Here is a 6652-nt window from a genome sequence, read left to right as displayed (position 1 = left end):
CCCTGAAAATGGACTAACCCAGAAATTTCAAAACCTGTTAAAAACACTTATAAATCAGCAACCACCTCTACCACAACCAAAAAGTTCTTATTCACCAAGGCACATGATAATCAGAGTAAAAATAAACTTTCATTACAAAATAAAAGTTATCTCCACAACTTAAGGGAAATGACGCCGAAGAACTGAAAGTCCTGCCTCGACGTGGTACGGCCCAACCTCAGCGATCTATAACACCTGGAGGAAAATGTTATAAACAAAATAAAGGAAATGTGAGATAACTCTCAGTGAGTGGACGAGATATAAAAACAAGACATTAAGTTATTCATCCGTTCAAATTCCTTTAAAATCAAATCTCCTCTAAGACCTCACATCACTCTTTGAAATCCCCCAGTTTTAAAACCATTTCACAAGTCTATTTCAAAATCTCCTTGTAAACTACGAATCATGCTTAGAGTATGAGAAAAACATATGAACATAAAACTATTTCGAATCCTCATAAATGCCCAATGCATAAGAAAACTCGTAAAATAATAAAATCTGAAGTTGAAAATCAATATTTGAAAATAACAAGTTCTCAAACTAAAATCGGTACTGTCAATTTATAAATAAATAGTTTAAGCTAAAAACATTCATCTCAAACACTCTCAATATGCTGAAAATCAATAAATCTGCTCAATTGAAACCGTCACACTTAAAACCTCTGCTGTCATAAAACTCATCACTTAAAATACTTACAAACTGAAAACACACACCAGTCAGTTACCCATAAAATCTGTCATACACGCGCAGAGCCAAGAATCTGTCGTACGCATGCAGAGCCACAAATTCTGTCTTACGTGCACGCAGAGCCACCCCCAAAGGGTCAAGCATCACGACACATGGCCCAAAGCCTATGTGTGTGCCGCAATGGGTCCCAAAGACCTATTTAATCTGATAACCTGGAGAGTACTGAAAAGGTGGTTTGAAACTATTTCTCATAACCAAACAAAATCTCTTTTTCCACCAATAGAAAATATCTTTATAGCATTCTCAGAACTTTAATCCTCAAACCAAAATATATAAACACAACTAGTAAAATAGTACTCAATAAATTACATTCAAATACATAAAACCAAATCAAAACGTTTGACCATAAATAAAAATATGCAATAATCCGTGCGTATATATAAAAACAAGAAACTAGTGTCCTTTCTAACATCCAACAACTCATAAAGACAAATGTGTAAAACTATGTTTTAAAACTTATTTATGATGACATTTGAAATCCATAATCTAACACCTTTGATAAATCCCAAATTTATTTCAAAACGTTAAGTACGAAATGATGGATGAAATTTCATAAACTCTATAGAAAACCAAAAATCTATTCAACTTCAAATTCTCAATAAAAATTCACATATCTAAAATAGATAACGAATTTCATAAATCGTTTAAAGAAATAAGAGTCCACTCACAGATTAACCAAGCTATGCACAATCCTTTCCGAGATTGTTTCCATCTCACAATTCAACACTTGTTCGCCACTAACGGTAATCAAGAGACGAAGCTCCATCGACCTAATACAAAAATACGCTTACTTTAATATGCCGAACATTAATCCCACTTTAGAATTAACGCTACTGGTATAAATTAAACCAAGGAGTCAAACCCTTATCGAGAACTTACCTAAATCTCTCTTTCAATTTGATTCCACGTTTGGTAACCAACCGATCATATAGTCGAGCTTTTCAAACCTCCTTAATTCACAAGTAACAACCAACCATTAGTCTAACTCAATTACAGTCGATCCACTCACAAAATAGAAATATCCCTAATTAGACGGATACGAATTATACCTTTCTCACGTTCCATAACCTTCGCGACTCGGTCACCTAAATAATTCAAACTCCAATTAACCTTAATTATCCAACTCACTTCTCACTCTTAATCCAAATTTCCAAATCAATTACGTAAAAGAGAGTTACAGTTTATACCTTAGTCGGTGCTTATTCTGGAGTCAGTTTCATATCACTAAGACGTCCGTTCGAGGTTCGATTTCCAATTCGAGTTCTCCATCAGCTTTCAATCCACCCTAAAATCAACCAATAGGTCATTAGGAATCTAAAAATAGTCCTAGGAGGTGGGAGAGGGTCGAATCCTGCTCGAAAACCACTCCAGTGGCCGCCACGAGCGGTGGTCCCGCAGTGGCTGACGGCGGTGAATAGTGGTCGTTTCCCAAACTTCTCATATGAGTGAAACAAATATACAAACATGTAGATAACGACGAGAGGAACAACTTTTATACCTGGGTTGACCTCAAAAGGAGGCTGAAAATGGCCTGAACACACCTGGGATTTGCGGCACCTATGGTGGCTTTAATGGCAACTATCAAAATACTGAATTAAAACATGAATGGTGACCTGGAACTGGAAGCCCATGAAGAGAGAAGAAGATCCATGCCAAGAACTCCATGAATGGTGGCCGAAGTCATCAGAAATCGGCGAAAAACCATCATTAGGGGCATCACCTTTCGAGCTTCGATTCGCTCAGTACTATGTGAGATAGGGTGCGTGTGATATACCAAAAGAAAGCGGAAGTTGATACAAAGCCATAGCCACCAAGATTGCATCAATCGGACATCGGACGAAGAAGTTATGGCCGGTCAAAGTTGAGAGGGTGGTGGTCAAAACGGGAAGAAATTTCTGGAAAATGGGGAGGGGCTGCTGCTATGCGGGAGAGAAGAAAGGGGCAGCTGGTTTTTAAAATGGCTGATTGACGAAATTACCATAATGCCCTCCAACTTCAAATGTCCATAATTTTGTCTACGTAACCTCGAATCGCGATCCGTTTTCGCCTACACGTTCGTGAGTACGAGCACTTTCCAACCATACCAAGATTGAAATTTTTTAAATTACTTTTCAATTAAACCCCTTTAGAAACCCAAACCTTTTTTTTTGTTAAGGGCATAACCGTCCACACTTTAATTAATTCACCAATAATGGATCTGAGGTCTGAAAAATGTTCCGTAAATTCCTATGGCTTCCTCTTGCCTTGTACTATTTTCCTACCCATCAGCTTCAAACTTTGAGTCCACGAAAATTATTCAACTTAATTTAAATGCTTCCAAATATTTCCCAATAAATCTTTCATGACTTAAATTTAATCACCAAAAATCATTTTAATTACAATTAGGTCTCTATAACTCCAAAACTTATTATTGTCTCCCAATTAATTTACTAAAAAAAAAAATTTCTTGGGTCCCACAACTTAACTTTTCTTCTTGCTTCTTAGGTCCACAACCAATAAAATTTTAAATTTATAATGAAATTTGGGTCGGGTTGTTACACTTTTAGTAATTTTGACTTTATTATATAGTGTTATATGAGCTACAATCTGAATTATTTGAAATGAATTTATATATTGATTTTTTATTCCTTGAATTCCTTTTTGCAATTTGCATTCTTAAAGTCTACGTGACTGTGCATGCTCTTCATGTTTGTAAATTTGTAATTTGTGATGGTATTAAGAATCTCTTATTCATACTTTGTACATTGTACAGTAACAAATAGAAGTATGTCTTCTGTTAGTAACAGTATATGCATGCACTACCCTTCACTTATACCAATTTCTTTCATTAAGTGATCAAATAGATCTCCATTAAGTCATCAAATAGATCGATCAAACATTCATAATACACTCAAATGCATGAATAAATCAAATGGTATGGAAACCATGTTTTCAAAACCTCACAGAAATAATTAGGAACACAGTCCCTTTACAATATGATGTATTGCATTAATAAATTTAGAAATTTCAAGGTGTTTGCTCTGTGATTTAAGTTTATATATAGAAACCAAGACCCTATTTCTTTGGCTTTTCACTCTATTCAACGTAGATAACCTTGCTCTAAAACACAAATAACAGATTGCCTAATGGTTTTTAATAATTATCTACCCCTAGATTTGAGTTGTGAAAATCGAGCTACACCCTGTGGTAAGGGAACCTAAGTTGAGTTGTGAAACCTGTAAAACCCCTTTGATGATGCATTTGAGTATGTTTGCATGTTTGGTATTGGCAAGAGAGTCTAAGGTTCTGAGTTTTCATACAAAAATCTCATTTCACTTGGTTTTGCTGGTCTCTGACCCCGTTCCACTAGTTTTGAAAACTGTACTGTTTGGTGATGTATTTTGATCTGAATTTTGGTGAACAGAAACTAGACACCCTAATGGTTATTTCAAGACCGAAATCATCTTAATCTGACATCGGATGCATTTTTGGTGTAATTTCTAAGTTTGCCCTGACAACAATATTCCTCTCTTGCTTGCCTATGTTTTTCACTTGCCCTTATATATATTCCCTGTGAATTTGCCCTTAAACATCAATAACAGATTGCTAAATGAACTGTATATGTGTTCATTCTAATTAATATTTATTTGTATTGAGGGCATTCCTCAACAACCAAGTGACAAGGAGTGTGGTTATTTTGTTATGCGCTTTATGAAGGAAATAATTGAAGATGAGGGCTTAGCTTTTGTGAATAAAGTATGAATTAGTCAGCCAACCTGACCTTATGTTGGTCATGTTTTTGGTATGAGCAGTGATATGATAATTGTCTTTTACTTGGACATTTTGAACCCTTGGTACTCTTAGGAGCTATATAATATCATGTCAAAATGACTTATAAATTGTTTAGACCTTGCTGGGCATTTATAAATGGGTATTTGAATCTCGAGAAAGAAGTTAATGTATTGTTGCAATTTATAATGCTTTAATTTGTTTTGTGGCTGAAAGCTTGGAAATGTAGTAAAGGAATAAAATGAAACAAATTAGTTGGGGGAGTCTGTTTTGGGTGCAGATTGGGAATACTTAGTGGATTCTTTCAAAATTGTGGAAGTGGATAGGTTATATTGGCCCCTGTTTGATGATCACTTGTGTTAATATATTGGAGCTTAATTCTAGATATAGGCCCCTATTTTATGTAACGCTCCGAACCTCGGGCCCATAAAAATATTGAACATCAAATTTTTAAATCTATTTCCTCTTTCTTTTGAGCCATGCACAACAACATAAGTAAATACAGCTTTTCCAAAAACATTTAAACGAAAACATTGTGTAAAAACAATTAAATAAAACTCATGAGTCCCATTGCCTCATCTTCTCCACATTGCTTTCTCTGTCTGCTTAACCTGCAAAACATAAACCCTACACCATATCCATGGTGTACCGGGTTATTCAAACAAACAACCCGATAAGCTCACTAGAGCTCGTATGAGTGAAATGACGTAAATATTTATCCTTGATAAGAAATCACACAGCCTCAAAATACTTTTTGTCAATTATCACAATTTACAATCCACAAAATACTCGCAATAAATCCAAGGCATAACTAATTAGTCCTCATAAGTTCGAAATTCTTCACTCACCAAATATTCCATTCAATAATAATAATTATACTCTGACAAATCAATTGTCTAGTCATTAACTATTAACCTCAACCTCAATCATTCACATCCTAATTAATAACCTCACGTCATAATCACCCTCGCTTCCCTTCTCAAGCTTCAAGCCTAAACCTTACCAAGTTCTAACCAGCCCAAGTCCTAACGAACAAAAGCAATACAACACACGGTACAAACAAACATCTATCCAATTTCACTCACGACGCTCTTTGAAAACCTCCAGCTTTAAAACTACTTTCAAAATCTCTTCCTTCAAATCCATTTTTTAAATCCCCTCAAAACTGTAAATCGACCTTTGAAGAACAATTTATACTCCACAACCGAAACCTCACTCCACAAACTGTAAATCTCTCGCCACTTACCGTGCAGAGCGAATCGATGCACGGGCAGGCAGGTATGCTCGCCACTTCCCGTGCAGAGCGGATCTATACACGAGCAGGCAGGATGCTCGTTCTCGTGCAGAGCGAATCAATGCACGAGCAGGCAGGATGCTCGCCACTTCTCGTGCAGAGCGAATCTATACACGAGCAGGCATGAATGCTCGTCACTTCTCGTGCAGAGCGAATCAATGCACGAGCAGGCAGGATTTCTCACACAACCTCAATCACAACATTCTCAAAACCACCTCATAACTATCCTTGTTTCACAATGTATAAATGCCTCTTGTATTTCTCCTCAGACTCATCTCTACATATGCATCATCATCAACACTTGTTGTCAGACAATTTATTCTTTAAACATTTACTCTCCACCCACAAAACTATTCGACATGAGAAGTCAGCTACTTAATTATCACTCAAAGTTTACTCTCAGTTTACTCCGAGCTATGTCGAATCAAGTAATCCCTTCCGAAATTGATTCCCGCTCATGACCCTTCATTTGTTTGTCACTGAAATCATACCAATACTTCCTCAATACTTAATTCGATCAAATCAGTATAATAATGGCCTAACCATCATTTATTTACCTTGACAATAAACATTTCTTCCCTAATTCAGCAATTATCATCGGGACAAACTCTAAAATTCCAAATTAATTCCTTAGCCTCAGATCCTCACCAATTCATTCTTATGATCCAAATCCAACTCTTAGCCTTCCTAACATAAAGCAACAAACACACAAAACAGATCATTCAATAACAGTACTCTACATTAAAATCCGATAAGTATCACTCACAGTTCAACTACGTAAAAGACCGAAATACCCTTCATGGT

At 36.1% G+C, this 6652-nt stretch overlaps 1 long non-coding RNA gene across 1 annotated transcript; it reads right to left on the bottom strand.

Annotated features, from left to right (window-relative positions):
* Nucleotides 1–1834: 1834 nt before the first annotated feature.
* LOC147283494 (uncharacterized) lies at nt 1835–2432 on the bottom strand. The gene is made up of 3 exons (XR_015122501.1): nt 2285–2432; nt 1974–2071; nt 1835–1871 (listed from the first exon to the last, which is right to left on the bottom strand). It is a non-coding gene; the product is annotated as an uncharacterized LOC147283494 (long non-coding RNA).
* Nucleotides 2433–6652: the final 4220 nt, after the last annotated feature.

The sequence above is a fragment of the Dryas octopetala genome, chromosome 5 (assembly GCF_963921425.1).
Source record: "Dryas octopetala chromosome 5, drDryOcto1.1, whole genome shotgun sequence".
In the NCBI taxonomy this organism is placed as follows: domain Eukaryota; kingdom Viridiplantae; phylum Streptophyta; class Magnoliopsida; order Rosales; family Rosaceae; genus Dryas; species Dryas octopetala.
Note: the sequence above shows the minus strand (reverse complement) of the source record. Positions and strands in the feature narration are given on the sequence as shown.